This window comes from Dermochelys coriacea, chromosome 6 (assembly GCF_009764565.3).
Source record: "Dermochelys coriacea isolate rDerCor1 chromosome 6, rDerCor1.pri.v4, whole genome shotgun sequence".
In the NCBI taxonomy this organism is placed as follows: domain Eukaryota; kingdom Metazoa; phylum Chordata; order Testudines; family Dermochelyidae; genus Dermochelys; species Dermochelys coriacea.
The window spans coordinates 69416454-69425968 of NC_050073.1; the positions used below are offsets into that span (position 1 = coordinate 69416454).

Genomic DNA, 9515 nt, shown 5'->3' on the forward strand with positions numbered 1-9515 from the left:
TGCTGCTGCCGCACACTGCTGCCCTGGTCTCTGGCCCCAGCCCTAGCCCCAGACAGACCTGCCTCCAAAACTAGGAAGTCATGAAAACCGAGCCAGGATGCCAGTCACTCACAGTATGCACTCAGGAACACATACCATTTTAAAGTAGCTCCATTGGGATTCATGGATTAAATTCCTCAGTGACAAGAACTACTCATCGTAGCAGGCAATTGTGCCTGTAAATAATGTTGCCATGGCAGTAAGTGACATGCCAGGCAGACCATAGAAGAAGAAGAAATATCAACAAATAATGCTTCACTTTCCAATGATATGTATGATACAAGTGGACCTGGGAGTGAGGATGATAGTAGCACTTTAGAATGTCAAGGGCACAGAAAAACAATCCAGCTCACATCATAGTGCAATGCTTTTATTTTTCTTCTCTGCTGTTCTCTTTAGTGAATATAAAATTACTCCCACTCCAAGGAGCAGTTGGTTTTTGTTTGCTCCCTGATGTCTACAGATCAAGACAACAGTAGAACTCTTGGAATTTTTGTGAAATGGTGCTTAAAGTATCTTTATTCCTAGCAGCCATAGAGTCCTCTGTTGTTTGAAGTATGTGAACATTTTGGGGACCCCACCAACAGCTACAGCCTGATGAGCCTAGTGCCTGAAATGCCTGTAGCGATTTCCTCTGCAGTCATGGTAGCAGACATCAGAGAAGATTGGTGTCCCATAACACCTTCAAGGACACTGAGGCACATGGAGGGGAAGTGACTTGACCAAGGTTATCCAGAAGGCCAGTGGCTGGGTTAGGAATAGAACCAGTTTGTTATCTATTCAGCCACACTGCCTCCCACACACTGTTATTTTTGAAGTATTTTAGTTTTGATTACACTTACCCGCAAAACTGTATTAATTTTCTCAGCTCATTTTAAACAACATTTCTAAATATGGTCATTTGGCTGGGTTGTGCTGTTCTCCTATATAATAAGATTCCAGAATTGTGACTATGTTTGAATGTCAATCTGAAGCCCAGAATGTTTGCTGAATCAGTGAGAAGTGATGGAAACAGCTACAAGCATGGTTAAGAGCTCTTTTTGTTCAGAATATCACTAGGTTCAGTCATCACTGGGATTAGTAGTCTGTTGTGGTCCCACTTTTAAGATGACAGCTATTTTGACTCTATAACTTACATTGTGCAACAGCATGGGCCTTCAGCTACAGTTAGGCATGTATCTATGCCATTCCAAGAGTCCTAGACCACTGTGATATCCCAGATAATTCAACCAATCACCATCCTTATGCTACAGCTAATTTGCATGCAACAGTGTCATTGCTTGTATGAGGGAGACCACACAGATAATGGATTACTTGTCCCAAATGCCATGGTTTTTCAAAAACCACACATACACGCGCGCGCGCGCACACACACACAATAATTCCAAGCCCCTCATTCACCAACTGAAGAATTCAGCACAAATCTCCCAGGATAAAACAATATATGCACAGATCAACACAACTTTCCCAGCACAACACACACATTCACCCACCAAATCTCGTACTTACCATAAAACCATAAACTTGAGTGGCAAAGCTGCAGGCCATCAGTAGTAGAATATTAATATCTTTGCAAAGTTGAATGATCTTTACAGGATTTTTGTTATCCAAATCAGTGTTTATACTTTAAACAAATTGTGAAAGAAAACTTCCAGATGTGACCTACAAATTCAATTCAGGAAATGTTTTGGAATTCATTTTCAGGTCATCATATGCTCAATGACAAAGATCAATAGGCAGCTAAACAACAATGGCGCTTGGAAAACACATGATGAAGAAATATCTTAATTGATGCTCATTGTCATTGATGACAATAAAGCACAAAAACATTAAGGTTTTATTGGTGTGGTATTGGCATCTGCACGTGATGGCTGGAAGGTGTGGAAGGGGGCTGCTCTGTTAATTGGTGGCTGTGTAGAGCAGAGGTGGGCAAACTATGGCCCATGGGCCATATCTGGCCTGCGGGACCCTTCTACCCGGCCCCTGAGCTCCTGGCCTGGGAGGTTAGCCCCTGGCCCCTCCCCTGCTGTTCCCTCTCCCCCGCAGCCTCAGCTCATTGCTCCGCTGGCACAATGCTCTGGGCGGCGGGGCTGCGAGCTCTTGCTGGGCAGCGCAGCTGCAGAGCCGTGGCCTGACCTGGTGCTCTGTGCTGCATGGTGGTGTGGCTGGCTTCAGTCGGGTGGCATGGCTGCCTGTCGTGGTGCTCTGGGCGGTGAGGTTGTAACACCACCAGCCACCGGTGCTCCTGGCAGCGTGGTAAGGGGGCAGAGAGTGTGGGGGGGGAGTTGGATAAAGGGCAGGGGAGTTTGGGAGGATGGTCAGGGGGTGGGTGTGTAGATAGGGGTGGGTGTGGTCAGAGAGCAGGGAGCTAGGGGGGTTGAATGGGGGCAGGGGTCCCCGGGGGGGCAGTCAGGAAGGAGAGGGGGGATTGGATGGGGTGGTGGGGGGCAGTCAGGGGACAGGGAGCAGGGAGGGTGGATGGGGCAGGGGTCCCGGGTGGAGCCATGAGGGGGCAAGAAGCAGGGGGCGTCAGATGGGGGCAGGGTCTGGGACACGCCTGGCTGTTTGGGGAGGCACAGCCCGTTGCGGCCCTCAAGCCAAAAAGTTTTCCCAACCCTGGTGTAGAGTGTTTGACATAATTTTAACTGTGGATTTTGTGTTGATTTGATGTTTTGGTTAGTGGTTGCTTTAGCTGAGACGCCTTAACTGTTAGATTTTGTGGTTTTGTGATGGAATAGATTTTAAGCAGAAACAAAGGGGCTTTTTTTCTCTAAATTTTTTTTCTCTCTCACCCTCATGAATCATTATTAAATGCAGGTCTGATTAAAAAAAAACCAAGAATAACTGTGTATGGGAGAGGATTTGACTTTTCAGAATATACCTCTCCATTTGACACATAAAATTTCAGAGGATTTCTGACTGAAAACAGGTAGTGGAGGAGTTAGTATGAAGGTTGTACCTACCTTATTCCTCCCTTAAGCCTCCTTCACCTCAGTCTTGTCCATATCCCATTGCCTCCTGCTTCATCCTCATGTATGTAGCATCACAGAGGTAGATTAAGGGATGGATTCGTGGAACCATAGGCTTTGTGCCCTTGTACAGATTGAGAAGAAATCTAGTGCCTTGTCCACCCAGCTTTGAAGCCTCTGCACAGTGTATTGGATGAAGGAACAAAAAGGGAGTGAAGATCCTTAAATTTCCAACTACTAAAAAGCCTGGCACAGAGGAGCTCAAGAACAGCAGTGTAGTAGAAATCATAAACTAGACTTGACAGTGGACTCACTTTGGCTTGACAGTGGACCCATTTATTACTCACCAAGCCATGAAATACCAGAGACAAAAGGCTGGGAATTTCCTTTCTCAGGGCTCTCTGGGGGCAGAATGCTGGCATTAGTGTATGAGCTTGTCCTCGCAGATTCTTGTACAGCCCACATAGGCTGCTACCTATTTTCAATCTGTACAAATGAAGTGCTGAGGTATCTGCCAAGGTGACTTGAGGTGACATCATAATTAGCTCATCCAATTATCACCCTTCCTCTCCAGTTAATTTAACTGCTGGATTCTATTGATTTAAATAAGCCAGTGGAGTGAGAGAGAATGTACATATGTGTCAAGAGTTCTTATCAGTTCTATTATGTGATCATCTGTCCACAGAGAAAGAGAACACTGGATTGGCACCATCTTTTACTGCTTTTAAAACACCTGTGGCTGGATGCCTAGCCAATGACTCCTTCAGAGACACTTGTAATAAACTCCTGGAGTTCTATTCTGGGTAACTACTTCAAATCTGTCATCCATCACTTTGTGAGACAGAGAATGAGTGACAGAGGCAAATCATAGAGGCAGAAGAGAGTAAAGGAGAAACTGAAAACTGGGAACAGAAGGGAAGAAAAAGAGGAGACAGAGACTATTAAGAGAAAAAAGGCAACAAAGGCAGGAGCAGAGATTAGGGAGAGACCTGTAGAGGGATTGTAGGGCACCAAATTGAAGATAAAGGCACAATGCAGAGTGGGAGAAAAATGGGTAGATAGAAAGGGGGCAGAGAGTGGGAGAAAAGAAGGGAAAAACTGGGATCTTAGATTGGAAAATTGAAGAATAAAGATTGGGGAAGGCAAAAAGAGGATGGATGAAGGGAGTACAGGTGAGTACCAAGGTAACTCAGGGGAAACGGAGAAAGGAAAGAGGAAGACAAATTAGGGATTGAGATAAAAGGGAGGGGCAGAGGGTAGAACTTCAGGGTGAAAAGATACAGGGGAAGGATTGTGCTCTACCCATATGCTCATACTTGTTTTCATCTTCTGATACTGCCTCCATAGCTTCAACTATAACCCCCCTCTCCTCCATCTGCTGCACTGTAGGGGAAGGGATCTGGCAGACGTGTCCAGCTCACACTAGAGCAAGCGTGCTGCTTTGAGTGGAATCAAGATTCCATGACAGTTTGCAGCAGAGAGAAACTGGGATTCAAGAAGCACCTCCAGATCTGCATGAGAGCTGAAGGTCAGTCTCAGCTGATGCTGGTTCTGAGAAAGGTGGTTTTAGCTTGTGTATGTTTGTTTTGATTTTGCCACTTTGTGACCTGCTGGTCTTGCTGCTGTCACTGTTCAGAAGACTAAGGACTTCTCCTGCTGCAGTTGGTGATTTGAGAGGCTTGGGGAGGTCCTCTTGTTACAGACAGTCACAGAGCACAGTGAAGGTTCTGTTTGTTTGCAAGGGACAATATATTTTGGTTTTGTTTTCCCCTAAATGGTTGAAATGTGATAAACTTAGTTTTGGGTTGTTTTTTTTTAACAAATTCATGTCCTTTCTCTTTGAGGTCAAGATGTCCTATCAGTGTTTTTTGTTAAGGAATTAATTTATCATGTTGGTTCATTGTTATTAATCACAGAGGATTGGATTTGCCTATAGCTGAGGCAAATATTCTAGTTTCCAAAATAAATAGTCCAGCAGGATTGTGCATAACAACTTGCACCTCCGATTAACACTCGTTTATGGTGGCTTATCATTCTCCCACATCCTGTCTCCTAACCTTGTGCTAGCTCTTTGCACAGGGGTGAATTTAAATGTCTGTGCAAAGCATTATTCTGTAATTTAGTACACTTAGACGTCATATCCTTTCTTTGATCTGTAGGTAGAATCCCCTAATATAGCTTAGAAGGTCTGAGATGCAGAATTCACCTTTCTGAGGCTTTATTTAGGAATAGATTCCGATTTCACACACAACCCTACTTGTAACTTCTAGCAGCGATTTCTTTTCTAATTTCTTTCCTTTCTTCTCTCAGAAAACATCCATCTACTGGCAGCTCCTTGATTAAGAAGATTGTGGGGGCCTGATAATGGTCTTCAGATATGTTAAGGGCTGTTATAGTTTTCCATGTCCAATGAAGAAGGACAAGAAGTAATTGACTTAATCTGCAGCCAGGGAGATTTAGGTTAGATATCAGGAAAAGTTTTCTAACTGTAAGGGTAGTTCTGGGATAGGCTTCCACAAGAGGCTGTGATATCCCCATCACTGGAGGTTTTAAAAACCAGGTTAGACAAGCACCTCCAGGTATGGCATAGGAATACTTGGTCCTGCCTCAGCACAGGAAGCTAGTCTAGATGACCTCTTGAGGACCCTTCCAGCCTTCATTTCTATAAATAGCATTGTAACAGGCTGGCAATGTCTACCGGAAACACCCTACACTGTTAGCTAGTATTTCCCTTGCTGGGAAAACGCTAAGTGTGCTCTGCTGAATCACAACAGCAGTTGTCTCATTACATCACCTAGATGTGAGCAAAAGTTAAGTGAGAAGGGAGAGTGAATGGGGCTGGAGTGCAGCTCTTCTACCTTTGTTTAAAGCAGAGAGAGAGAACTTTTTCTTCTCCTCTTGGCTTAAGTAAGCATCACTTCCCCATAACTTCTCCATTTACGCTGGCATTGTGAGTGCTTCCCATTCCTGTTGCAGTTTGTTTTAACCACATAAGTAGGGAAGTTGGGAGTGAGTCTCTGGACAAAAGCGACTGAGTGCGGGCTAGGCAGACTGGAAGTAGGAACCCTAGGAGCAGCCAAGCCTGGAAGAAAGGCCTTAGCTGAACTTTGTTTATTTCAGTGTTACTAAAACCACGCTCCAGGAAGGGAAAAAATATTTATTCTACAGTGTATGGACTTTGGGAATAGGTTGAAAAGGCACCTGCTTACAATTGTATTGTAACAATTCTATTAAAATGAAAACAAACCTCATGTAATCTACCCCTTTTATAGTCTTACATTCAGAATGGGAATAATTTGTGGTGTTTTTAAGAAGGATATTCATTTCCCCATAATAATTTTAAACACATACTGAGGGCAGTGCAAAGCCCTTAGTTTTGAAACATTTGACATTTTAAAACCAAAATCTTCTACATCTTGCTTAATTAGGTCTTTATTGAAGTTTATTTTAATCTTTTCGTCTACATCTGTTGTCTGTTGACTAGACTGAAAAACATCTTGTGGGTTTTCACATATTCTCTTCAATTTGACCATTTGGTGAAATACTTCCTGTTCTCAGGAACTGTGTTTATTAATACAAAAACTCATTTCTTTTTGGAGAGAAAAAGTGTTTGGGCAACAAATAAGTTGAAAATTGATATATGTATCCTCAAGTATCTGGCACCTGGAATTTAACACTAGGTACATGAACTAAGTATAAAACACTGTAAATCTTTGTCTCATATCAAACTCTGGAGGTGGTTTCAATCCAGTGTAGCAATTGGATAATACTGTGGATACTGCTCAAACATTATCTTTGCTTATTTATTGGTATTGCCTGCTTCTGGATTGGCATTGATCTTCCACTTTGTTCAGGTGGCTGGTGTGTTTGTTTACTATTGATATAGAAAATAAAAAATATCACCACATAAAATATTAAACCTCAGTTAGCTAAGGACATCTTTGTATCTTTGTTGTCAAACTGTACTGCAACTCATAGAACAAAGAACCCTCTTTTCTGTGCTCATTTCTTTGCCAGCACATTTGTGTGCTTTCTGGGAGGGATCAGGAAGTTAAGCAAAGAGAGACTGCCCAATGAGACAAGTTTAGATAGCACAGCTCATGCTGCTTTATCCCAAGGGAGGATCTCTTTTGTCTTAGGTAGAGTTGTTACCTTTGGACCACAAAGGTCTTAGTTTGAATCTCAGTAGCAGTTAATGTCCAGGAACTACACACTTTGAGTTTAAACACTGAATGTGGAGAATTTACTAAATCATTAAATCTTCTGTAGTCCCAGGCTATCAACTGCCAGACATTACTGGATCTTGAAAAAAACAACAAGGTGTCCGGTGGCACTTTAGAGACTAATAGATTTATTTGGGCATAAGCTTTTGTGAGTAAACGCCCAAATAAATCTGTTAGTCTTTAAGGTGCCACTGGACTCCTTGTTGTTTTTGTGGATACAGACTAACACGACTACCCTCTGATACAGGGCCTTGCAGATTCAAGTGAAAGTGATATCACAAATATTCCCTGCTGGACCACAATATAATATTTTTATTCTAACAATATATTTCCAGAAATATCAGAGCTGATATTTTTATCTTTTTTTTTTTTGGTAGTCTTGAAACTAGCAAAACCATGCGACCTGCAGGGATGTTCCTTAAAGTTGAATTTCTGCTGTCTTTTTTCCAGATGTAACTCAACAAAATCAAAAGAGCATCCAAGGAATTTGTATAGCTTTAGTCCCCTTTCTGCAGAAAGGATGCACTGTAGTATCATTTTTGCAGACACAGGGTACAATATAAGGCAGATTAACAAGGGTTGTGGGCCAAGTTTTATGAAAGGACTTCTATTTCTTTAATAAAAAACACTTGTCTGTGCACAGTTTATACATCTGTGTGCAAGTCTACTTTCAGAGCTCAGGCTCAAACCATTCTCCAACATTTTATATGATTTGGCAAGACTTAAACTGGAGATTTCATCACTGCATGCACTATATGTTTATTCCTCCTACCTCATCCTGAAATCGACATTTTCTCTGGAACTTTCAGATTCATCTCTCTTGTTACAACAGCCCCTCAATACTCTTGGAATTTTGTGTGTTTTGTGTTGGTTTCATTTATAATCAGTCACAGATCTCAAGAGTTATTGGATTCCACTTTATAAGTTCTGCTGAAAAAACACTAATGATTGGTTTAACTAGATCATTAGAGGATGGCAAGCTAATGATCAGAAGTTATCATTTGCTTTCCCACATAAAACCTGAAACTTGGCTGTATGTGTTGAGTTGGTATATACCTGGGCAGATGCATATGTCCTTTTCAAAGGTTTGAGGTAAAGTTTTTGGTGTTACCCCACACAACATAGGCACCAATTCAGCAAAGCTCCTATATACATGCTTAACTTTAAGCAAGTGCTTACATCACACTGACCTGTACTTGTGTTAGAAGTGTGCTTCCTGGAATAGTCACTTTTTTGAGCAATTTATTTTCCTTATTGAGAAATGTAGCTCTGATGTAAGTGTTTGTAAACATAGTTCAGCACCAGCATGATTAAAATGTACCTTTGCACTCACCACTCAAAATCACTTTATCAAACCATGTGGTTTATGTGATAAGTAGAAATATAGCAATGTAGCAATCTTAAGAACCATATCTGCTACTGGTGTAGACATGATTTAGAATACTGATTTTCAGGACAGTTTTTTGCTCTGCATTTACTTTAAATCTCAACTGACTGAGATCTCTCCTGAAGAAGAGCTCTGTGTGAGCTCAAAAGCTTGTGTCTCTCACCAATAGAAGTTGGTCCAATAAAAGATATTATTCTGTTCTCACCCACCTTGTCTCTCTGAGATCTCTCCTGGCATTCTATATCTTCATATGAATTGTACCTAAAGTTACATCTTAGAGATCTTTTCCAAGAAGTGTAGTACAATTACATTAATTTATTAACCAAATCAGTCTATGGAGGCTCCCACTTGATCCCTGTAGTCCAGTGTTTTGGCTCTGACAGTGGCCAGTACCAAATGCATCAGTGGCAGGTGCAAAATGTAAACAGCCCCTTCAGCCTAATAACTCTTAATGGAATGAGCTTTTCATACAGCAAGTTTTCTCATAATATCTGTAATTTACTGGTTGGCATAAACTCTGAAGTAGAAGGCATTTATATTCCTTATTATATTTGTATGCTCTAATATCATGGTGAGTGTTCTTATTATCCATGTGAATGTCTATTCCTTTTTTGAATCCTAATAGACTCTTGGCCTCAGGGATCTCTTGTAGCAATGAATCACAAGTTAATTATTCCATCTGTAAAAAGGTATTTTATCACTTTTAAACTTGTTAATAGACTGTCTCCTTGTTCTTGTATTATGGAGGTAACAGTTGCAGCTTCATAGTTAAGGCTGAATTTAAGTTTGGCACTTAAGCACTTTGTTATTTATGAATTACTTACTCTTTGATAATAGGATTAATATTTTGTGGATTTACAAGTCTTAAGAATAATCTTTTTAAATATTTTTATTTGT

At 41.4% G+C, this 9515-nt stretch overlaps 1 long non-coding RNA gene across 1 annotated transcript; it reads right to left on the minus strand.

Annotated features, from left to right (window-relative positions):
- Positions 1 to 975: 975 nt before the first annotated feature.
- On the minus strand, positions 976 to 8160 carry LOC122460643. Its single transcript, XR_006282085.1, has 4 exons — positions 8149 to 8160; positions 1441 to 1443; positions 1270 to 1280; positions 976 to 1124 (listed from the first exon to the last, which is right to left on the minus strand). It is a non-coding gene; the product is annotated as an uncharacterized LOC122460643 (long non-coding RNA).
- Positions 8161 to 9515: the final 1355 nt, after the last annotated feature.